Source organism: Agelaius tricolor, unplaced genomic scaffold, assembly GCF_023055355.1.
Source record: "Agelaius tricolor isolate 1412-34295 unplaced genomic scaffold, bAgeTri1.0.p SCAF_71, whole genome shotgun sequence".
In the NCBI taxonomy this organism is placed as follows: domain Eukaryota; kingdom Metazoa; phylum Chordata; class Aves; order Passeriformes; family Icteridae; genus Agelaius; species Agelaius tricolor.
Window position 1 is genome coordinate 1,084,910 of NW_027269331.1, and position 25,066 is coordinate 1,109,975.

The following is a 25,066-nucleotide window of genomic DNA, read 5'->3' on the forward strand; positions in this document are numbered from 1 at the left end:
GCACAGGAATTTCAAGTGACTGTGCTTTCTGGGAGGGAAAAAAAAATGTGGGCCTGCTGACGCTCCCCAGCAAACCATTTAGGAGATTATCGTCATAGGATTTATAAAAGCTGAAAAAAAACCCACCCCATTCCCCTCCTCTGGTCTGTATTTGTGCTTCACCCTGTCTCCCTTTCCTCTCCCTGGCTGAAAGGGTCCTGTGGAAAACTGGAGAGTGGAAAAAGGAGAACTCAGAGCAGAAAACTGGGGTTGGTCGTGGCTCCAGTGCAATAATTTCTCAATAGGAAGGCTGAAGCTGAAGTGTGTTTGTAGGCTGATGGGTTTTTGCCTTCCTTGTCTCAGCAAGGGTTAGAGATTTGGGAGGATTATTGGAGACAAGCTTAGAGTATTTTATGAGAGGAAAAGTACTAAACTGGCAAAAAAAAAAAAAAAAAAAGAATAGATGGCATCATGCCTGCTAGGCATGTCTAATTCTTTGATAAAATGGATAAAGATTGCAGACTGCAGCAAAAGTTAAAATAGACCATAACATCTCGGGGTCCGCAGGGTTTTTCCTTCTAATTTGCTGTAGAGCTTAATAAAAAAGATTTGCCTCTTTTATGGCATCAGGCTCTTTATCTGCCACAAATTAAAGCCCAGTGCTTGAGCTTCTGCTTTCTCTGCTCTTAGATAGCAGCTCCCTAAATTTGATAACGAGTGGGTTTTACCATCCTGAGTTTGCAAAATAAATCCTGAGGAAGTGGTGAGAAATTTTGAGCATGGTCTTTTATCCCCATTTTCCATTCAATTCTTTATACTTGGATTTATAGCCAATAATGACTCACTTTTTAATGGACAAGGGGATTTTTGGGGTTATTTTAAACAAGGTCCTAAGAGTCCCCACAGTCCCATGGGCTGCCCAGGGCAGGGGTGGAGTCCCCATCCAGGGAGGGACTGAAAAGCCACGTGGATGTGGCACTTGGGGACATGGGTTGGTGGTGGCCTTGGCAGTGCTGGGGGACTCCATGATCCTTGAGGTCTTTTCCACTCTCACCAATTCCATGATTCTGCCTTCTCCTGCTGATTTGATGGACAAAGTGAGATCAATCATTACAGTTCCTGATGACATTTCACCCAGGACAGTTGTCATGCCTGTATGGACAGACAGGTTCCAGAGGCTTTTCCCTGCTGAAAAGTATTTTCTATGAAGCTCATGAGCATTTAAAATGCAATTACTTTGGAATAGGTCCCTGTGTAAACATTTGCTTCTGTAGCAGTTTATTCTACAAATCATTTTCTTCAGTTTTCTGTGTATGGTGTCACTTAATGAGACTTTTAATGGCTTTTGCAAAATTATGGCTTTCCACATATTTTTCCAGTTTGATCTTGACTTGACTTGCATTCACAACAGAAGTTTTCAAGCCTTGCAATGCAGTGCCATAAACTGGAGAGGTGGGTTCTTTTTCTCTACCATAGCATCCAAATCCCAGCTGTTGAACTTTCTTGGATAGCTGAGTCTTTTAATATGGATTTGGGAGCTCAAGAGAATATTTCTTTGTATAAGAAATGTTTAAAATTTGAGCCCTTGGAAAAGCAAACACGGCGGAGCAGCCCGGGAGCATCGTACCCACGTGGATTTGCTTTCCAGGGAAGCTGTGCTGCTGCTGGAGCAGGTGCCAGGGACAGGGTGGGTTCCTGGGGCATTCCAGAAAGGGTGGGACATCTCCAGCAAGCGTGGCAGAACTGGGCACGGAGAGAAGGACAAAATAAGGGAAAACTTATGGGTGTAAAACACTGGCACAGCTGATTGCCCAGGGAGGTGGTGGCTGCCTCCTCCCTCACCCTGTCCAAGGTGTCGCTTCAATTAATTTCTAATTATTACTTCCAAGAGCCAGTTATTGTCTAAATCCAGGTCCTTTGATACTCAATAACTTTTCCCTTTGGAGGGAACTCTTAATTCCACAACCAAGTGCTCTTTGGTTGCGGTGCAGTCAAACTCAGGGCATTGCCTGGGAAGTGCTGGGCAGGCTCTGTCTGGGGGGCTCTGGCTTTCCCATCTTGTTCCCTAGATTCCAGGTCTGCAGTGGACCTCCGGAATGGTTCTGGGCTCTGGATGAGGCCCAGCAGAGCCCCAGTGCAGCTCACTTTGCTGGTGATTTTCCACCAGTGGCTGCTTTTAGTCATCTGTCCCTTGGCCAGCTCTGAGTCTGCTCAGCTGCTTTGTTGACACACACAGTGGTAATTTTTTAACTGGGATGTCATCCTCAAAAGATTGCCTGTTACACTGCAGCACTTACCTTTAGCACCGTGGATCTCCTCAGCTTTGGTTGACAAGGCCCATTTTCCATAACACTGGCTTGCCTCTCATTGATTTCACTCCTGTTCTTTTTAAGTCCAGACCCAGCCTGATTCAGTTTTCCCTTGTTTTGTCCAAAGCTCGTGTCTGGCAAACAGGTTGGTGTTTACTTGAGTCATTTTGCCCTCTCCTGATGTAGTTGTGTTAGAAATGTTTGTCTTCCAATTTTTCTCCTGTGTTCTGAAAAATACTGCAAATGAGCCCTTGTGGTCTCTGAAATATTGGAGGTCTCCATGGTTAAACATCCTGGGCTTCTGGGGCATCATTCCATAGTGGAATGCAGAGCTGGTAGAGACCTTGGGATACCTTCCAGTCCATTCACTCCTCGAGGCAAGATAAAGTGTCCCTAGAGCATCCTTAACAAATGTATTTCTAATTTTTCCTTAAAGTCTTCCAGTCTCAGAGGTGCCAGCCTGCTCAGGAAGCTGGCAGTGAACACTTGACCAATTTGGTTAAAAGCTTTTCCAATATCTTAGATCTTTTAGGAAGCAATTCTTGGCTGCCAGGGTGGGCAGGCCCTGGCACAGGGTGCCCAGAGCAGCTGTGGCTGCCCCTGGATCCCTGGAATTTTTCCAGGCCAGGCTGGACAGGGCTTGGAGCAACCTGGGATAGTGGAAAGTGTCCCTGCCCATGGCAGGGATGGAATTGGATGATCTTGAGGGTCCCTTCCAGTCCAAGCCATCCTGGGATGCTGTGATCTCTGAGAAATGAAGATGCTTTGCTTTGCTGTTCAGAATAACCCATCCCCTTGTTTCTGCTGCCACCGATGGGAGCGTGTCACATCCTCCTCCAGTTTGTGTTCCTGGGCTGGCACGGCCCTTTAGTGTGTTCTTATGGATCATTTTGTATCCAAATCTCTTTATTATTCCCTCAGCTTTCCTCTGTACTCTGGTGTGTTTACTTCTCCCTCTCCTCAGACTTGGCACTGCATGGCCTTATCAGCATTGTATAAAACAAAATAATGCTGGTTTCCACATGGCACTCTTAAAACAATCTGAACTGCCTTTTTTTTCTTTTTTTTTTCTTTTTTCTTTTTTTTTGGGCAATTCTATTGTATTGTTGACATTTTATTTGTGATCCAATATCCATCCCCTCAGGGTTGTTTTCTCCTGTCCATCAGCCCAGCTGGGACTTCTCCACCTGCACAATGTACCCTGCCCTTACATTTGTCATTATTGGGTTTCACCAGGCTCTTTTGGTTTGACACAGTTTGGTCTTGACTCATCCATGTGGTTTCATTTTGGCTGTACCCTGTAATTGCTTTTATGTAAATTGTTAAACAATCTTTCTGCTGTCCTCCCATTGATTGTGAGGGGAGTTCAATCTCTGATTTGCCCCAGAAGCTTTTTCAAACTTCACTCTGGAGCTGTTTCCTTTTTGATCCCAAAAGCATTTTGAAACTCAGTGAGTGGATCATCTATATGCAAATTCCTTCATATTTCCTCTGCTGTGTTGCATTTGTGGAAAATCAAGTGATGCCAGTTTTCATTGCAGTTGGATTCAATATCTTAAAGGTCTTTTCCAACCCAGATGATTCTGTGAGCCCGTGATTATGTTGATATCTCGTTAAGATGATAACTAAAAAGCACAAATGTCATACAGGTTAAAATCAATTATTGAAATCAAGGCATTTTGCAGTCCTGATTGAATTTCTGGGATATATTTAAATACGAGTCTGTTCTTTTTCTGCACTGTCAAGGCTTCCAGTCCAGTGATTTCTGCAGCTTTATTGCTTGTAACAAGGCCCAAATCAGTTACTTGGTGTTACAAATTGTCACCTATGATTTAGGGAAGCTAATCTCTTGTAATTACTTGCTGCATGAGAGTTTCTGTATCCCTCCTGTCCCCTCCCTAACCCCACATGGGTTTTTTTTTCCCCCAGTATGGACTCACCTACCTGTCCTGGTGCTTCCAGAGCCTCCTTCTGGCTTCACCCATTAAAACTCAGCAAGTTTCTGCCCTGGAAATTCAGTTTTCCTGCAGTGTTGATAGTTGTCAGAGAGGTGAGCCTTCCCACCTTAGTTCTAGGGATACATTGCAGCCATCTCTTCCTTTCACATCTGAACACCACAGCACTAATAATTTTCAAGTCCAGTCACAAGCTCATTTTTTTCTTTCCTGCTGGCCAGGATTTCATTTGTTCCTGCTTGTTATCCAGACTCCCTACATCCATATATAGCAACAGAAAATTCTTCTTTTTTTTTTTTTTTTTGGTCTGACTTTGTGCCTCATTTCCCCCTCTAAGTGTCCTTCTCCTGTGTTCAGCTCGTGCCTTTCCTGGATGCATCAGCAGTTTCATTTGGGAAGGTGTCTTATTAGTTGGAAAGGTGCTGGCTCTGCAATTTGTGCTCTTTCCTTTCCCTCCAATATTGTTCCATCACTCAAATCCAAACATTCTCTCATCACTCGTGCAGCCTTGTTCAATTTGTTCAGTTCCAGGATTTTCTGGGGCCTTCCCTTGCATCTGGTACCAGATGCATCTTTTAGCTCAGGGATCCACGTGCAAGGAGCCTGTGGATGCAGTGTGGAGCAAACAGCTTTGCATTTAGAGGCACTGGCTTGCAAGAGGAATTTTCAGCCTGCAGTTCCTGCAAGCTCCAGGCTCAGCAAAAGCCTCTGTCCTGCTTGGAAGCAGATTCCTGCTGCTTTGGGAGGCAGCTCCTACCAGCTCCTCTCCTGGCACCCTGCAAGCCAGTGGGAAGGAAAAGCCTGGCATGGCAGCGTGTGAAGATTGCCAAACCTTGGCTTGGACTTTCCCCTGGAGCTCTTTTCCAGGATCCCTGAGATCTCTGCTCACCTGCTTGGCTCCAGCTGCTGCAGTCGCTTCCTGTGGCCACAGTGATCAGCCAGTGTTGGTGCTGTCTGTGGGAAGAGGAAATCCATGGCAGCCAGCTGTTTCTTGGAGGCCATGGTGCTGATCCACAAAGCATGTTTGCAGAGGCTGGATTTTCTGAGCACAGGCTGGAGAAAGCAGCAGGAAACCATTTTTCTCCAGAATCCAAGCTCGTTTTTCCCTGCCAGCACTCAATACATACGTGTGACTTTCACCATGGGTGTTTCCCTGGATGTCCTTGACTTTCTCCCGCTTTCCTGATGCTCTTCACTGACGTTCCTGGCACTTGACTTGAGTGTTCCATCCTGTTCCCTGCAGTTTGTGTATTTTCCCCTTCTCCTAACACAAAGCTTAATGTTTGTCTTTTTTCCCTCTGTTTGTGGCCAGAGTTTCAGGCTTTAACCAAATAATACATAACAGAATTGTCTTCAGTGGAGATTTTTTTGGGATGAATTTTCAGCTTCATGCTGGACTTCTTAATTCAAGGGAGATGTCCCTGCCAAAAAACCCAAATCTCCAACCTTTTGTATTGTGGCTCATAATTTGCTAGGCATGAGCAATGCTCTCGTGATCCAATGGTGGAAGACTGGCACCTGCTTTTTTCCATGCCCTAAATTTCCCTCCAGTTCCCAAACTGCATAAGCAGTGCCTCAGTTTCCCATTTGGAATGGGGCAAAAAGGGTTGGTCTGCACTTGCAGAGACAGATAAATGAAACATTGGAGGATGCTGCAGTGACAAATTCCCCCCTTTCTCTGCCACACGCAGGAATGGGAAGGTTGTGCTTGGACTCCTTTTTTGTGCCCTTTATTTAAAGTCTTAGAAAGGTTTCAGAGCAAATTGATCCCTGCCACATGGAAATGTGTCTGTGTGACATCAGGGCTGTGGGGACAGCTCTGGTGTCCTCCTTGCTCAGGTTTGCACTTCAGGCCTTTGATCTGTGCAAATCTTGATTTGAATCTTCTCTCCGTGTGAGACCTCTCTCCCCAGGACTGTGCCGGCAGTCAGGATTAGCTGGGCTTTACTTCTTGGACAATCTTGTTTTTAAATCTGAAAGGACCTCAGCAGAGTTTTCTCCCGGGGCAGGGAGGGAGTTCACTCTGGAATATGTTTCTCTTGGTGTTATCAGGATTTTCTGGCTATCAGGATAAGCCATGGGGCTCATGGGTCATGGAGTTTTCTTCCTGCAGGAAGTTGTGCCTTCAGTTTAGGTTAGGTTTTACCTGACCTTCCTATGATTTTTATCTTCTTATGACTTTTTTTTTTTTTTTAATATTTCTTGCTTTCTGTGGGTGTTTATATTTACCCAAATATAGTGGGAAGAGCATTGGGTAAAACAATCTCTTATTTTTTGCCTTTTGGTTTCCTCCTGCCCTCTGGAGATACCAGGTTCCAGGAACATGGAGGGAGGAGAAAACAGGGCAATGTTCCTTTTCCTGCCTCAAGGTAGACACCAGGAGCTGTTGTACTTTTAGGGATATTGCCATTAAGCAAAGAGGAAGGGGAAAAAAACCCCAGATATTAAATTTACTTGAGCTGTGGTCTCATGAAGATGCTTCGCTGGATATCAGTGCTGTCTGCAAATCTTTTTACATTGAAATAATTTAATGGGAGTATCCATTTTAGAGTTACTGGGGAGTATCCAGAGTCTATTCCTGGTGCTGAGAGCGGAAATCTGTTTTAATTGGAGCGGTTTGCTGGGAGTTGTGTTTCCTGCCAGAGCGGTAACAGTAGGAAGGATCAGCAGCATGAGGGGTTATAAAACCCCCAGGCATTTCACATTCGTTTCAAGTAGCTGGACAGAGTAAAAAAAAAACCCAAAAATTGGGCAAACAGAGACTGTGCACAGAGGATTCAGAGACTACTTTTAAAACCTTCCCAAAAAGCACCTGAATCCGTAGGGACACAGTTCCTGAGTTCCCTTCTGTGTTTGTTTTACTGAGTGGCTCAGACTCGGAGAGCAGATAAAAATCCACTGCTGCCACAAATAGCACTTGAGATTTTGGGGCTGATTATAATTAACCCTGATGGTTTCTGCCTGATTTGGTTCATTTTTGTGTTTGTAGGCAGCACACAGGAGTGCAGGAACAAACCAAATTAACACTGGGAAGTGAAGGCAGAGTGTTATCAGATAACCCAGGCAAGTTAGAGAGCTGGAAGGAAGCCTTTAAAAATAGGGGGTTTTTTCAAGATAACTGTGTCACTCTAATTTCAGAAGAAAAATGTGTGTAGGTACATTATTTTTAAAGCCAGTTTTGTTTCCTAAAATGCCTTGAAAAATCGAGCTGATCCATTAAAATTGCTTATCCTTCAGTGTTTCATCTTAGAGGGATTCTTCTACACAGGGATAATTTATTCCTGCTTGGCACTGTGTCCATAATGCACATTATTAGCAAACTCACACAATTTTGTTCTCACATGCTAAAATAAAGTGGAAAATGAAAAGATTTTGTTTCCTGTCCATCATCCCAGATTATCTGAGCTTTATTTCTGAATACAATCTGAATACAGAATGGGTGAGAAGCCATCATTGGAGATTAAAGACACTGTTGTGTTCTTGTGTGGATTTTCACTTTGAGTTGTTTAGTTTCTCAAAACTTGTGTCTCTTTAAATCCATAAATCAGGAAAATTGTGGGAATCCATTTTCCAAAGGTTACTGATTTCAATTTACCCACTCAGGATTCTGCCTTGTCTACAATAAACAACTCTTAAAAATGAAAGAACACCCAGAGACAGCCAAACCCCAATGAATAAAGGAGTGCTTAAAGGCTTGAACTCAGTCCTGTTAGAGCAGATCTGCTTCCTACTTACAGCCAAGGTAATTTCAACTTGATTGTAAGTTAATAATGCCTAAATAGGTTGCTAGTTTTTGTCATCACTAGGAAATTAAATCGAGTTGACTGTGCTTAAATTACTGTTTTCAATTAAGTAGCTCAAAGGAGAGCAGCAGCACTGAGAACTCACCCTGGTCCTGCTGAAACCTCTGGGATGGATCCAGGGAAGTTCTTGTTTAAATTGTGACCTGGGAGGCATTTTAGAACCAAGTGATATTCTGATGGAGAGAATTGGCAGGATGTTAGCAAATAAATCAGATTAAAAATGGGTTCTTGTGGTCAAGTGGATGGGTTTTAGAAGGGTTTCAATGATCCAGCCGTGGATGCAACAGGATTTTGGGAGACTGGAGAGGAGAAGGCTCCAGGGAGATCTTAGAGCACCTTCCAGTGCCTAAAGGGGCTCTGAGAAAGTTGTTTCATGAGCAGTGGTGCTCAAAGGGATTACAGAGCAGGTGGGTGTAAACACCAGCAGTGATGCTGCAACAAAAAAGGCGATTTTAAACATATTTTTTCTTTTTTTTTTTTTCTTTTTTTTTTTTTTTTTTTTTTTTTGGTTTTTAGGTGTACGAGCAGGAAAATATTTAGAAGAGAATATATTTCATTTCTGTATTTGGTGCTTGTGACTTTCCTGAGTATGATTTCCATTTCAGCATCCTGAAATAGCTCCTGGATAAGTTGTAGGGGAACGGAAGAAATGCAAAAATAGTCTGAGGACTAGAAAAAACACACACAGAGAAGCACAGAGCTGAGTCTGCTTGGCTTATCAGAGGGAGAGTCTGACTGCAGGAGCATCCCAGAGAAAATTCCAGGCACTGAGTGCCCTCCCATGCATCCTAGGAAGTTTTAAAGGGAGAACCTTTTAAAGGTGAACTGCCTTTTGGGATGAATGATCCAAGGAAAAGAGCACTTCCCATCTCTAAAATTGATCATTTTTTTTGTTTAAAACTGTAGAGACCAGTGCAGGGCATGTTCTTGTCAAGGATTAGGTTGCTGTGGGTGACATTTAAATGATGAAACTGTGACCAGGATTTTCTTCCCAGGCAGAAAGGATTGCAGGAGGGCACCAGGCACCGTTAACCCCTGGCTGTGGCACAGGGGTTGTGTGAGGGGGTGATGGAGTTTGCTGATTGAAACATTAGTTTTTATTTAATGGGCCAAACTTCACATTAAAATCACCACCTCCTTCTAGTTCAGCGTTTCTGTGGAGGATGGCACGGTGGGAAGGGTGGGTTTGGGATACAGCTCAAATTAACTGGAGCTGGAAACAAGCCCAAAAATGTTGTGGAGCACGTGGTGAATATGGGGATGCAATTGGTTTGCTGGGAGTGAAGGTTAAAAAGATTTCTATTTATATAATAAATGTACTCCCCTCTATAGAATCACAGAATTGTTAAGGTTGGAAAAGCCCTCCAAGACCATCAAATCCAACCATTCCTCAGCACTGCCAAGGCCACCACTGCCCCATGTCCCCAAGTGCCACATCCACACAGCTTTAAATCCCTCCAGGGAGGGGAACTGACTGCCCTGGGCAGCTGTGCCAGGGCGGGACCCTTTTACAGGGCAGAATATTCACAATATCCAATCTAAACCTCCCCTGGCTCAACTTGGGGCTGTTTCCTCTTGTGCTGTCCCTGTTCCCTGGGAGCAAAGCCGGACCCCACGTGGCTCCACTCTGCTGGCAGGGATTGTGCAGAGCCTCCTTTGCTCCCCAGCTTCCTCATTTTATGGGAGAATCAAAGCTGTAAAATACCTGTGGGAGCCTGGGCTGGTTGGGAATGTGATGATTGTCTTGTGGGTCTCCACTCAGGAGCAGTTAAGGGAGGGATTTATGCAGTGCACCTCCCCTCTAATTGCTGTATGCAAACCATCCATAACCTTCCCTTCTCTCCAAATCAATCCCATCCCAAGTGTTCACCTCTTGCTACTGCATCCTAATTTAGGGAACTGTAAAAAATGGAGTTTCGAGTGGGTGTCAGCACCAGGTACAACAATGCAGCAGGACAAAGCCTCTGTTGGAATGCTCTGGCTCCAGGTGATGTCTTGTGGCACCTGGATGTGTCCAGGTGATGCCCTGTGCTCCCTGAGGGACAGCTGGGCACTGTCCATGGCGTTTCCAGGAGAAGTGCCACGTGCACTGCTCAGTCTTTGTCTGCATCTCAGGCTCATCCCTGCCAGTTCTGCCTCGCCATCCTGGCCTGGCTGATGTTTGAAGTGATCTAAGAACGCCTCAGATGTATTGTCAGGGGGCTCAGTGCTAAATAAATGATAGGAAAGATGAGATCCTAGCATGCGTTTGGATAACATAAGCAAGATTAATGGTTTGGAGCCTGTTTTCTGAACAGTGGGACGTGATTGATCAAAGAGAAAAAATTGTCTCTGTGGCTCCTTTGTACCAAAACTTTCAAGAGCTGAAAATGAGCAGCTGAAGGAAGAAATGCAGAGCTTAGGGAAGAACCTTGTGATGAAAAACTAGGGTGGGAGGTTATGAAAGTACAGGTTGACAGCTCTGTCCTCTTTATCAACCTTTCCCCATAGGGATCTGCTGTAGAAGATTTTGGACAGGCTGCTTTAGCCTGGATAGGTACTTTGAAAATTTTTTTACAGTATTTTTTAAAAATCAAAGACTTTCATTGTGCTGTGAATAAGATTTGAGTTTCTAGAAAGCTGGTTCCTCCTGCTATCCAGGGAGAAAAGAGCTGAAGAGGTGGAAGGCTGATCTCCCAGGCAAGGTGACTGTGCCTGAGGATGTGGGGAGAAAGGCAAGGGCAGGTTTTCATGTGCCTCACTCCCTGCAAATAATGTTCCTTGCAATTCCTGCTCCCGAAGTCAGAATTTAGGGCTTTGTTTCCATACTTGAGTCTCACCAAAGGTAGAAAATTGTGGCTTGAATAATCCCAGCTGGTTCATGTTGGAATGTCACTGATACCAAGCAGTGGGGAGTGGAAGATAAAGGTTATCAAAGGTGCCCACACCAGCTCCAGTGACTACATGATTTTCCATACAGTTCTGTAAAATAGCCCTGTATGTTCTGTGCATTGAAGGACACACGTCCACTTCACTTAGCTGAAGAAACTGGGGTACAAAACTGCTGTACTTGATGGAAATGTCGTTTTTTGCAGTTAAATTCTGCCATTCCATTCACTGAAGCGTGTAAGGATGAGACTTAGGATGATATCCTGCCTTTTTCCAGTATCTTTCTTTAAAAGATGTTGCCCTGACTAATCTAACAGTGGGGATGGGCTTTTATTTAGCTCAACCCAAATAGCAGAGAGCTGGTATAAGAATAAACATGAATTCAATATCAATAGAGGAGATTGATTTTGTAAAAACATTGCAAGGAGAAAGGTGGTTTAAACCCATTTGCTCCATCCCCAGAATAACCATGTGTAAATTGTGATCACTCTTGCACTCCAAGTGTCAGTTTTAATTTGAGTCTTTTATAAACCACTTGGTTGTTGAATATTGCAAAGAAATTTAACCCCCTTGGAAGAAATCAGGAAGATTCCTGCTATTGAGGTAATTAGATACAAATTTGAGTGGGGATTTTTTTAATAAAGATTAAATGATCTGTTCAACTGTTTCAGGCCCTGCTTGAGATACACACACCTGTGTCTAGCTTGTAGAGCATTTTCCTCATTAATTAAGAGCACTTTCCTTGTGTTATTACTTAATTGGGTATCACAGGGAACCTGATGAGACAATGAAATGGTCTTAATTGCAGACAAGCTAAATGCATGATACTCCACGTGCTGGAGTGTTCCACGACATGACCCCAGCTTGTCACCGTGTGCTAGCAGCCATGGCGCCCACTCAGGGGAGAGAGAGCCCTCCTGGAATTAACTCAGTGTGAGCCACACGGCCAGGCTGGGCTGGGGAGCAGCCCTGGGCACCAGGATTTGGGGATGAAAAGCTGGCCATGCCCTGCCCATGGGTACTGGCACCTGGAAACCTCCATGCCCTGGGCTGAGGGGGTTCTGCCCCTGAGCCCAGGTGAGACCCCACCTGCAGAGCTGCCCCAGCCCTGGGGACACAGCAGCAGCAGCACCTGGAGCTGCAGGAGAGAGCCCAGAGGAGGCTCCAGGGCTGGAGCCAGGCTGGGAGAGCTGGGGGTGCTCCCCTGGAGAGGAGAAGGCTCCAGGGAGAGCTCAGAGCCCTGGCAGGGCCTGAAGGGGCTCCAGGAGAGCTGCAGAGGGACTGGGGACAAGGGATGGAGGGACAGCACACAGGGAATGGCTCCCACTGCCAGAGGGCAGGGATGGATGGGAGATTGGGAATTAGGAATTGTTCCCTGGCACAGGGTGCCCAGAGCAGCTGCCCCTGGATCCCTGGCAGTGCCCAAGACCAGGTTGGACAGGCTTGGGACAGCCTGACCTGGTGGAAGGGGTCCCTGCCGTGACAGGGGTTGGAACTGGGTGATCTTTAAGGTCCCTTCCCACCCAAGCCATTCTGGGATTGTATGAATTTAGCACTTTCCCACTGTCAATTTCCCCCACTTACCAGATTTAGGAAGTTTTCCGTGTTTGACAACATTCACTTTGGAACCACCTAAACACTCCTGGCTGTTTATGTTTCCCAGGGATGTCTGTCCCATTTCCCAGGGATATTTCCCTGTTTCCCTGCAGTTTCAAACTGATAATTACAAAGGTAAACGATCCTGTTGAACTTTTAAATATAACATGTAAGACTTGCTTTCTGTGACATGTGCTTCTGGACAGCCAGGGGCTTGTGTGGAAGCAATAAATTTATTCTTCTGGGATTAATCCCTACTTTGCTTCTTTAGTCTATTCTTTTTTTTTTTCCCTGTTGGGAGAGTGAAAGAAGGAAAAAGCTCTTGCCCATGTCATGTTTGTGTGTGCTCATCTTTCCCAAGCAGCAGGTAGATATGTCAAAACCGTGAATTATGAATGGAGCTGCTGGAATGCTGCAGATCCACAGTGGAATTGACCTGTTTTATTCATCCCTCAGCAGCACTCACTGTGGGACTGGGAAAACCCAAAACCTTCCCATTTTCTGGGCTTGGGAAGTTAGTCCTGGATTATACTGATTAAAACTTGGCAAGGAGAAGCTGGAGAGCTTTCACACCTTTCCAGTATGGGAAATTCTCTTGTTCAAGAGGATATTTCAGTCTGAAAAACAGTTGTCAAAGGCAAAGTTATGGTTTTTTTCCTCTTGGAAATGAACTCTTTTGCAGTGTGCCAAGGTATTTTTTTTAGGTTTAAGGGGAAGAGATGGCAAGAGAAGCTTTCCCATCAAGGCCAGGGAAAGACAAAAGCAGGGACTGTGCATGACACGGGAGCTGAGTTCTTGTGTGACCTGGAGCAAGATTTGTGGTTTGTCTGGATTTTTGTTTTCCCAATCCCTGGAAAGGAATTATTGATATTTCCCTTGCAAGGCTGTTTTCAGGCTTTTTGGATCGAAATTTTGCAGGAGTTGATTATATGGCACAGAAGCCCTTGTAGCTCTGGGGTTTGGCATTGGTGCCACTCAAAAGTAATGGTGGGAGCTGAAGAAAAAGCTGGTTTTTGTCATGCTCTGAACTCCTCGAGTGCCTTACACAGTCCTACAAGGGCAGAATGGCAGTGAACCACCACCTTTTATCTTCTGGATGTTTGCATTTTGAGTGTATGCCCCTTCTAACAGCCATCATGCAAGGAATTTGATAGTGGGAGGGAGGATCTGAATGGATTCCATTTCCATTCTGTTTGTTGTTGTTACACCCAGTTTAATTTTTCCTGTTGTATTGCTGTGTTTAGCCACAGCCTGTGTGTGACTGCATTCCTGGTGGGAAAGGGTAGGAGAGCTGGATTTTACCATTTACCACCCTATTTAAGGTAGTTTTTGCCTTCCTTTTATTGCTTTCCTTTAACAGTATTTTGGATTATTATTGTATTTTGTATGAGGAAGGGCTGCAATAGATATAATTTATTTTAAATACTCAATTTCTCTAAAAATTTCCTATTTTCTTGCCAAAGGGGATCCTGGAGCTTTGTCTGCCAGGAGAAGAAATGGTAATTTCATGTAGCTACTTCTGGTTTTAAATCTATTTTTTAAATCTATTACTGATTTTATTTGTATTTAAGTCAAGAATCCCAGCTTGCTGATTTAAAACATCTGATTAAAAAGTTTTTGTTTTTTTTTTTTTTAAATTGTGCTTTTGTTCTCCTGAAAGAAATTTCTGCTCCCTGCTTGGTCAAATATCAGTTGTACACTGCTGTCCTTTCATTAAAATTAGAACTCCTTTATTTTGGCCACTGCTTCTGTGCCCACTTATTTAAGCAATGGCATCTAATTAGTAATTTGAGAGTCTTTAATTTTTTATTGTGTAACAAACAAAGAATGATACATTTCAGTGGTGATGTTGCTAGGAACTAATGTCATCTCCCCTTGGAAGCTGGAATTCAGACTAATACAGAGTGGGGTGCACAAGTGTTTGTGTTCATAGAACAACTTTCCACTTGATGAATTCCTGAGAAAAGCAACAGATTTCTCCCAGAACAGGCTGGGATGTCAGCAGCAGGATTGATCTGACAGGAGTTCTTATAGAATCCAGAATGGTTTGGGTGGGAAGGGACCTTAAAGATCACCCAGTGCCACCCCTGCCATGGCAGGGACACCTCCCACTGTCCCAGGCTGCTCCAAGCCCTGTCCAGCCTGGCCCTGGACATTCCAGGGATCCAGGGGCAGCCCCAGCTGCTCTGGGCACCCTGTGCCAGGGCTTTTCCATCCTCACAGGGAACAATTCCTTCTCAATATCCCATCCATGCCTGCCCTCTGGCAGTGGGAAGCCATTCCCTGTGTCCTGTCCCTCCATGCCTTGTCCCCAGTCCCTCTTTCAGACTGTTTCAGAAAGTATAAGGAGTGAAACTTAGGTTTAAGGTGTGTCTCAGCTTGTTTGGTGTGGAAGATAAACATCAAATCACTCACATGAACGATGCTGCTTTTTTCCCCTTTTTGTACCCACATCCTAAAGTGCTCTCTTGGTGCTTGGATTTTGTCACAACCAAACTGGATTTTGCATTCCCAAATCCATGTGTGCCCACCTGAAGGGGTTTTTCTCAGGCTGTGTGAGTGGAGCAGGACAGAGCAGGGCTGAGGTCAGGGGTACCAGGCCCTGTAAAACCATTTCAGCCTCTCTTTGTAGGGGTCTGTTTGTCTTGTGATCCATCAAAACCCAGCTGGGGAATTTGTCCTGGCTGAGGGCTCGTTTCCTCCTTGGAGAGACCTTCAAAGACTGCCATACAAGTAGCTGACATTCTTCTGCACAGACACATGGTTGTTCCAGGAGGTTCATTAATGCAACGCTGCCTTCAAGCTCTTTGGAAATTTAAGGGTCTCATTCTCTCGTTTACACCAGCGTGGAACTGGGTAGGAATTGTAATGACTCGAGCTTTTGTAGTCTGTGTACAAAAAAAGGGAGATTGAATTTGATGGGTTTGCTGGGAATTAAGATCAGAAAGGAATATTAGATCATCTATGCTAATCGTGAGTAAATTAGATGGTGCAAATTCTGAGCAGAAAACGAAATGCACGCTGTGATTCCTTACAGGATGAACTCTGCCACGGGGAGCTGGTGGGTGAGAAGAGGGTGTTAATTGCTGAGGCTGCTCTCATGGGGCATAGCTGATGCTCACTTGGGCACAGTCCATGCACCACACTAAGAGGGAGTGCCATCCCTTCCTCCCTGGACTTAACCTGATGCCTGGGCAAGATGCTCAGGGCTGCGTGAGCAGAGGCTCCTGCAGGGCTCACAGTCTCTGACTGGCACCTTTGTAGCTGCTGTTTAGGGAGCTGCAGGCTGGGCTTAGATTGGCTCTAGTCTCCTCCTTGCCAGATCAGACAGGTCCGGCTCCCTCACCTGGTTTTCACCTGTGCTCTGTGCAGTTTGGGGCATTAATGACTTCCATTGACTGGCCAGCCAGAGCCTTCCACTGCCCAAGGGGCTCCAAGAGTACTGGAGAAGGACTTGGGACAAGGGATGGAGGGACAGGACACAGGGAATGGCTTCCCACTGCCAGAGGGCAGGGTTAGGTGGGATATTGGGAACGAATTCTTGGCTTTTAGGGTGGGCAGGCCCTGGCACAGGGTGCCCAGAGCAGCTGGGGCTGCTTCTGGATCCCTGGCAGTGTCCAAGGCCAGGTTGGAATTCTAACAGTCTTTAGGGTCCATTCCAACCCAAACCATCCTGCGATTCCTCTTAACATCAGCCTGTGCTGTTACTCAAGTAATCCATGGTGGTTTTGGACAAGACAAGCCCAAGTACCAGCCCTGTTTCCCTTGTTTCTGGCTGCCAGCTGGATGTGGAGTCATTGATTGCTGTCCTTTGAGCACAGTGGTCCATATTGCTTTAAACCCATTGAGACATGTTGGTTTGATTGTAATTATTGCCTTAATACATAACTGCAAGGTTTTGATAACTTGTTCAGAGCCTCCAAAAAGGAAAGTAGTGTAAAATGGATTTATATGTTCCAAGATCAGGAGGGACTGACATAATCCTCTGCTTGGATGAAAGACCCTCCTGAAGCTTGGGACTGAGCATTTTTTTTTCTTTTGGTCTTTTGGAAACAAAAGTAAAGATATTGAGTCCAAGATTTATTAAATCCTGATGGATCCTTCTTATGTGCACTTGGAAGCTCTTCTGTGTTGGCCTGGCCTTTTATCTGCTCAGTCTTAAGATGCTTCTATTTTATCTATTTCTGAACTTGCAGAGCTCCAGAAAGCCTTTCAGCCCAGTTTAATATGGAATAAAGCAAAAAAGCATGGTTTGATTCCAGACCAAGTCGGTCAGGCAACAGTTAGATAAGTATAATTAGACTTGTAATTGGAATGCGTTGTAGACAATTAGTTTTTGTAAATGTGTGTAATTTAATCCCAAGTAAAGGGTCAGGAGGACCTTGCTGTGAACGAGGTTAAGGAGTAACATGTATAATTTCCAGGCCTTCTGATGTTCATGTCTGACACAGCTGGAGAGGAGCATGTCCATCTTTCCAATGGCAGCACAAAATCCACCCTCCACGAGGTGAGTCAGGGCTTCTGTTCTGCCTTTGTCTCCCAGTATCCATTCCAAGAACAGCCTTCATAAATCCATGGGATGGATGCTACAGCAGCAGTGATTCATGGAATCCCCCATAAAAAGCCAAAGTCTGTGAGGGAGCAAGACCCACTCTGTGGGAGTCCATTCAGCTTTTGGGGAAGCTCCTGAGAAATCTGATCTGATCTCATCCCAAACCTTCAGCTCGTGCTCTCTGTGGCAAAGGATCTCACCCGTGTGGTTACACGGCAGCACTTGGGATGTTTTTCTTCCTGCAATCCTTTTGTCAGGAAAGGGGCAGCCCTTCAGCCTCCAAGGTCAGCCCAGGAAAAGGGCCTGCTTCCCAGACATGTGGAACTCATTTGCTTGGAATTTTTGACACCACTTATTACGATCCGGCGCGGCTGCAAGTTCCCAGGCTCTTGGTTTAGGGGTAGGATTGAATGGTAAGGGAGGAATGCCCCAGCTTCTCCCTGGAATCTTAGAACACAGTGCATTCCCAGGATTGAACAGATCCTGCACCATTATGGCTGGCCTTTATAGCTTTAGGAAAACAGCCTCAGTGTCCTGGAGTCCCCGGGCAGGGGCTGGTGGTGCTGGCTGCACCTGGGATTTGCCAGAGTTCTCCGTGTTATTTATGGCTCACGGGCTGCACTGAGCGTGACCCAGGTTCTGTCAGCACAGATGCTGGGGCCGGGGGTGGCTTCCACAGCTCAGTGTTAGCTCCACCAAATGCAAAGCCTGGAAGAGCAGGTTCTGGTTTCTTGCCTTCTGCTGTAATAGCAGGAGCGGTGCAACCGTATGATTAATGGTGAGAGTCCGAAAGTAGCAGGATAATAAACACTGGGAATTCAAAGGAAACCTCAGCTTCTGGCAATTACAGAGTTTGTGCAGCACAGAGATGGAGCTTCTGACTCCAGTGTTATTTGTGACCTACTTGGAACTGAAATGTTGCAATAGGCTGTTTGTTTAATACTCAATTGCTGGTTTTTTAAAGTTATACCGTATTCGGGTTAAAAACAATCCTTTGAACGTGGACTCAGAGATAAACATTCTCCTCAGAAAATTCCACCAGTTCTTGTTGTCTTAATTTTTACTGCCAGCAAGTGCTCAATGTGTTCCTTCTTTTTCCATTGCAAAAACCCCCGCCCCGAACCTCCATAACCTTTCCTATCATGTATCCAATATTTTACAGGGCAATCACAAAGGGTAGTAAATTGAGTAAAACATACTATCCTTGGCAGGATTTCCCTCATGACTAAATCCAATATGAACAAAGAGGACAAGGGCAAATAACTTCACTTATTCAGGTCATTTTTCAAAAGAATCATAAAAATTAGATAGAAAAGGCCTATTAGATTATCTCTCCTCTCTTCCATTTTGCCAGTTCTTGGTTGTTCTGTACAGTAACCTTGTGAAATTTTACTTGTCCAAATGGAAGAAAGATAATTTTTCCTGCTGGTTATTATTTCTTTTGAGTGGAAAAGGATGGATGGTTTTTCCATCTGGGCTAGAAGCACTTCTTGTGCTTCTACAAGGCTCACTTTTAATTGCCACAAGTGTCTCCTCTTCAACAGTTTCATGTTCCTCTTTTTGGGCACCGTGATCTTATCATGAGGCGTTTTCCTAAGCTTGGGCCCATGTTTTTAATTCCACCCCATTATTCCAGTTGTTCAAGTATTGGAGTAACCCTGAGGCCATCTGTAACAATTTCACCCCATTGTGTTTCTGCCCTTCAAGTGCTCGCCAGGATTAATGTGCCACCAACAGCAGATTGTTCTTGCTGTATACTGGGAAGTGTTTATAAATGCTCTTCAGATTAAAATAATTTAAAATCCTCTTAAAAAATTGTTTTCCTCCCCCCAAGAGAACTGCCAAGGAAGTATATATAAGATAACTTCAACCACCCAAAGCAATAAAAACAAAGCCTCTTGCAATGGTAAAGGACCATGAAGAGCTGGAGAGAAGCTGTCGGTGCAGCAGCTCTAGAGCTTGTGTTTAACTCCACACCTGTGGTTTAATTGCTGTGCTGAGCTTCTCACAGGCTGAAGAAAGCAGTGGAATGTTCTTGACATTTGTTGCTCTAAATTGAAGTTGTGTCTGTGTCCAAAAAATGCTGAAATGAATACGGGTTTGGAAGGAGTTAATGTTTAAGGAGTGTATGTGCTTATCTGCTGCTGAAAGGTCACTGAGTAAATTCTTCAATGATCCCAGTGTTGTGGGGGTGCTGCTGAAATGACAGCTCTTGTTCTGTTTAAAAAAAAAATAAATCTGAGTCGGGATTCTGGAGCAAGTGGGGATGTGTCTCATGTTGCTGGGAAATAGGGAATCATTGAATCATGTCACAGAATCCAGAATGATTTGGTTTGAGAGGGACCTTAAAAACCATCCAGTGCCACCCATTCCATGGGCAGGGACACCTTCCACTATCCCAGGTTCCTCCAAGCCTTTTCCAGCCTGGCCTTGGGCACTGCCAGGGATCCAGGGGCAGCCCCAGCTTCTCTGGGCACCCTGTGCCATCCTCACAGGGAGGAATTGCTTCCCACCATCCCATCTATCCCTGTCCTCTGGCACTGGGAAGCCATTCCCTGTGTCCTGTCTTTGCAGGCCCTTGTAAATTGTCTCTCTCCCTCTTTCTTACTGGCTGCTCCAGGCACTCTAAGGCCACACTAAGAGGGCTGGAAGTGCACGTGCCCAGGACCCCCAAATCCTTCTTCACAGGGCTGTTTTCCCCCCAGTTTGTTCTTATACCCCAACACAGTGCAGCACTTGTTGAACCTCATGGTTCCCTGGAATCTCCTGCTCCTCCAGCTCGTGTAGGTCCCTCTGGATGGCCCTGTCCTTCAGGAGGGTCCCCTGCCCTGCTCAGCTTTCAGGAGCAGTGGTTGGATGGAGTCAAGTGGTTTGGCACGGTGCTGGAGCATGCACTGTGAGGTATCCTGTGGATCCTGTGCCAGCAGGTCTGGACCACATGCATGTGTCATCCTCATCTCCTCAGCACCTCGAGAGAGAATTGCTAGCAGTGGAATTTTGGAGGGAAAATAAGGGAAAGGAATGTGCTCAGCTCAGTCAGGGGGGAATTACGTGCCTTAGTTTGTTCTCATCCTGAAGGAGTCTCAGCATCCAGGACTTGGACCTTCCCAGTGTCTGCTGGGTTCCTGAATTACTGTAGGCTCCTGGGTGACATTAGGGAAATCAGGCAAGTCTATAATTCATGAACTGGAGATATATTGAATGTGACAGGGAAAACAAAGAGAAATTAGGATCTACAGAATGAACATTTGTGACAGCAGCAGAGGATTCTTGGAAGCTGCTTCTGGATCTTAGGGGGACTGATGTGCTGCTATAATAAAGGGAAATAAACCTTTAATATATAATAAGGTGTCTTCTTTTGAGAATTGGTTTTTGATACATATATTTGGTTATATTGCAGTCTTAAAAATAGGGTCTTCTGATCAGGCAGATAAGAAAATAAAGTTTTATGTTTAACAACATCCATAATTGCCCTTATTCTGTCTCTGTGGCCACATCTCATGTGTTGATGCCACTCCCGGGCATCCTGCATCCTGATCCTTGTGTGGAAACACAGATCTGAGGGATGCTGTCCCTGTTCTTTGTGGCTCTTGTGTTGTGAAGTTTGCCTGCCTTTTAAAATGGAAAGGGGGACTACAGTCTGTGGTACCACACAGGGATTTTACTTCAAAATACTCTTGTTTTGGGAGAGTGGTTTCACAGTGAAATAAAACTGGGATCCATTTGCTATGTTCTCCATAAAATCCATGGATGGGAGGGTGGCCATGTACAGACTTGCTGTACATTAATTTTGTTTGTAAAAGCTCTGTAATTATACAGCTCTCCTGCCAATTTGGCACAGGAAGACAAGGAAAATCCCAAGCGGAATGCTTTCCCCATGAAAAGTCTTTCTGTAGGGTTTTTTCCTCCCTTAGCTTGAACATAATAACCTGATTGGCAAAGCATTTAAAAAATGAATTGCAGGGCTTCCAGCGTGAAATGATTGGCTCCATAGGAGTTATGGCTTTTGCATACGTGGGGGAAAAATCCAACTGTGCTGCCAAGATCCGCTGGGATGTCCTCGTGGAGAGCCTGCCAGGCTGCAGTGACCTGGAATGCATCCAGCTGGTGCGTCACCTCTGCTACCAGCGCTGCACTTCTTCAGCTTTTAACTCAATTCCTGCTCTCCGTGGCAGCTGCTTAATTCTTCTGCCAGAGATAGCTTCAGGAGGGGGAAAAAGAAAGAACTGCAAATAGGGGAATTGTTTGGAATATTGGGTCTAAACATAGATGATGGTGATGGCTGGTTCCGTTTTTAGCTTCCTAAAGAAACGAGGCTTATCCAGCAGTGACATCTGCTCGTCGGCTGCTTCCTCACAGGTTGTGAGTGCAGGGGTCAACTTCAGCCAAATTTTGATTAAAAACCAAGTTTTGCTCCAGCTTTTGACGTTTGATGAATGGGGACATTTTGAGCTCGGTGGTGATTTCTTTTTGGCCACGTGGCTGCAGGGCAGGGGAGGAGGGAAAGTGGGTCATACAAAGCACAGGAGCAGGAGAGGAGGAGAAATGCTGGTGTGTGAGCTCTGATATGAGGGCAAAGAATAAAATCATGGCCAAACCGTGTTCCAGTAGCTCCCCGTCTCCAAGAACAGCCTACCCTGTGTCCCTAGGCAGGCTCCCACCAGGGGATGTCTTCTCCTGCTCTGTTCCCCCCTCTCCTTGTGCTGCCATGACCATTTGTGGATCACTGAGGCTCAGGGAACGTTTTTGGCCGTGTTCTTTGAGCTCAGATGAGCTTAAGGCGGCCGGGAGAGTGAAGGCCGGCCTGTCTGAGGCGCCATGGCTCCCGGCGGCCCACAAAGCTGCTTTGCCTCAAGGATTATCCGGCTGCCTGGGAGAGTGCCATGCTTCCAAGTGGGCATGGAAGTGTCTCTGGGTCTCTGGGAGGAGGATCAGCACCTCACTGTGCCCCCCAGTGCCTGAGCAAAGGTTGGATATTGTGCTTTTTAGCTTGAGTGCTTGAAGTTTCTCTCCTGTGTCAGAATCCAGCAGGCTCGCTTGGTTGGAAGGGGCATGAGGGATCATGCACACTCCTGGCTGACCAAATTCACAGCATGTTCTTTAAGGGGGCTGCTGACAGACTTGAGGCATTGGCCACCTTTGCAGGAAGCCACTTCCAACATTTGACCACCCTCTTGGTAAAGAATGCTTCCAAATGTCCAGCCTGTGTGGCCAGTGGGACAGGCCTCCCTTGCCCGGCCCTTGGGTGCATCCCAGGCCGTGGTTTGTCCTCCCTGACCTGCACCCCCAATTCCTGCCTGCAGGGCTCTCCAGCCACTCCTCTCTAAGGATTTGGGTGGATTTGTCCAAACATCTGCTGGACCATGGCTGGTGAAGGCCACATTCTGCTGGGCAGGCTTTGTGGCCATGTGTTCCCCAGTGGGAAAGCAGCAAGGCTGTGTCTTTGGGAATGGCACCAGCCTGGAGAGTAAAAGCTGCAGCTTTCCTTTTGGAGAGGACTTTGCCCTCTTTTAGAAATGTTTTAGGGTTTAGTGATGGGGAAATGCTGTGGCTGCAGAGCTCTTTAAGCCCTCCCAGAGTCTGTGGGGAGCTCTCGGCCGAGGGAAGTAAACTGGTGACCTGGAAAAAGAAAATGAAGGAAACAAGATTAGTCTGCTCGACAGGGAATGCCATCCTGGGAGTTATTTTGATTCCTGTCAAAGTAGCAGCCTGAAAGACTTTATGCAGAGAAAATTTGTGGTTTGTAATTGGAGAGGAAAAAAATGCATACTTTTGAGACATATATATATATGTAAAAAATACAGAGCTTGGTTCCTGGCTGGAGGCTCTGGGAGTGCTTTGGAGAGGCTACTCTGCATGATATCCTTTATTTAGCAACTGTCATGCCCGTTTGTAGGATCTGTGGTGATAGAACCTGTCCTGGGAAACGTCTGAAATCCAGAATCATGAAATATTTAGTGGACCGTTCACTGCTAATGGGCTCCAGCCCTGCGCCAGCACCACAGGATCAGTAACAAAAGGCTCTGTGTGCCAGTGCCAAGCTGCCTGAGACTGCTCTGAGTTTGTTCAAGTCTTATTTCAGGTTTTATCAAAAGCAAAATCTGAGTCCAGCAAGGCAGGGTTTGGTTGGTTGAAACCAGCAAAACCTTGTTTTATTTTCCTTGCTCAGAGGAAACCTGGGATATGTCATGTGTGGCATACACAGAAGTGAGTTATTTTTTTTCAGCAGTAGATAAATTGATGTGAGAAAAAATACACAGTATTGATTTTCCTTTTCCTGTGGCTTTTGAGAGGTTGTTAATGCAGCAAGTACACAAGAGCACTCATATGTCTGTCTGCACAGTAATCGCTAATAAATTGACTTTCTTAAAAACAATTTTTAGTCTGTAGTTTCAGTGACTTGATTTGTGGAGTAGATGATATCTCCTGGCACATAATTACTCATTTTTGGGCTGTGTAAAAGGGGGGAGGATAAATTTTCCTGCATTATCTGTAGCACTGAGCATCTCTCCTATTACTCACACAAGTTTTTCTCTGTGTCTTCTTCTTTACTGTAGCTGAGCAAAGGGGTTTTTAAGGATCTGAGGCTTTTCTCAGTGTTAAAATTTACAGCACACTTTCTAGAGCTAATTCTTGTGCATTCTGACACAGCAGTGGTCATGATCGTGACAAGGACAATGATTTATACTCAGGGGACCAACAATTTGTTTCTCTCAGTGTCTTCAGAGTGACTGCAAAGAACTTGTTTTCCTTTGGGAAAAAACCCCCAAACCTGCAGTAGGACCCATGGTGATAATCACATTAACAGTCCAGTGAGAGCAATTTGGTGACATGTGACAGAATGTGACATGTCAGGCTCTGTCAGTGTGCTGGTGGTGATGATCTGAGGATGCTGAGGAAGGCAGGAGCTGACCCATGGAGTGGGATGAGGTGTTGGTCCATGCTTGGGGAATTGTGGTGGGTGTCCTGGTCCTGATGCAGAGATGGGCACATGGTGATGCTTTGGAATCACTGGTCTTCATGGACACTTCTGTGATGCTCTTTGTTCTCACTGTTCTGGGCTTCCAGTCAACATTTGGTGGTCGTTAATATTTTCTTCCCATTATCCAGTGCAGGATTGCATTGTGTCCAGTTTCTCTTGGATATGCTCTGCACAGTCAGTGTTATCTGGGATTTGTTCTAAAGCCTTGGTGGCACAGGGACCATGTTGTCACTGTTGTGAGAAGAGCCAGACATTGATTATGTTGCTCTGAGGTGATTTATTCCCAATAAGTCCTTGTCTTGGCAGTCATCTCAACTCTCATGGCAGTGATCCTTCTTCAGTATCGTTCCTGACAGAATTTTCCTGATTATTCCCTTGGTCTTTGCTATTGTTCTGATGTCCCACTGGTTTTTAGCCACTTTTCTGGTTTTTTGGTCTCTCTTCCCATGGTGGTTCTCAAGGTCCTGCCAAATCACAGATCTCCACTCAGGAACCTTTCTGTGGAGGAGCAGTGACTGCACTGTGAGGTACAAAGAGAAATTTAGGACTTGGAATTCTTGCACGTTCCCAGCACTGCTTTTCCCCCCCATTTTATGTCCTGTTTACAGTGCAAATGGTTTCTGCAGGAGGGCCCTGGACATCTGTGTGTTTGGCTGTTTATTGCAGAAGGCTTTTAGTGGGTCAAGGAAGCACACAGAGGGGAGCTTCTGGAGTGGCCTGTGAAATGATTCTGCTTAGCTTTGTTTTAGCACTCCTTGCACAAAGCTCTGCTCCCTCCCCTTGGTTCACAGCTTTCCAAGCTGTGCCAGCAAAAGCAGAGTCAGGCTCTGCTAAACTCAAATACAGCACGGGGAACGTTTAATTTGCATTTGTGCAGAGGTGCTTAATTACAAACACCTCTCCTCCTGCCACAGTACTCCTGGTAGTTCCTTGATTGCTCCCAGTAGGGAGCTGAGCAGCTTTGAGGGTGGATATTGTTCCCTTAGGTTTAGGGAGGTTTTCCACATCCCAAGGAGTGTGGT

General features: G+C 45.5%; 1 protein-coding gene across 4 annotated transcripts in view; it reads left to right on the plus strand.

Annotated features, from left to right (window-relative positions):
- Positions 1-25,066, plus strand: part of FAM168A (family with sequence similarity 168 member A) — a 128,860-nt gene that overhangs the window by 4,296 nt on the left and 99,498 nt on the right. The window contains exon 1 of one of the 4 annotated variants that reach the window (XM_071417940.1): positions 16,996-17,017. The exons of the other annotated variants lie outside the window; for them this stretch is intronic. The gene's annotated coding sequence lies outside the window, so the exon portion shown is untranslated. Of the gene's footprint in view, positions 1-16,995; positions 17,018-25,066 lie in introns of those variants that run through there. 4 annotated transcript variants of the gene reach the window in all.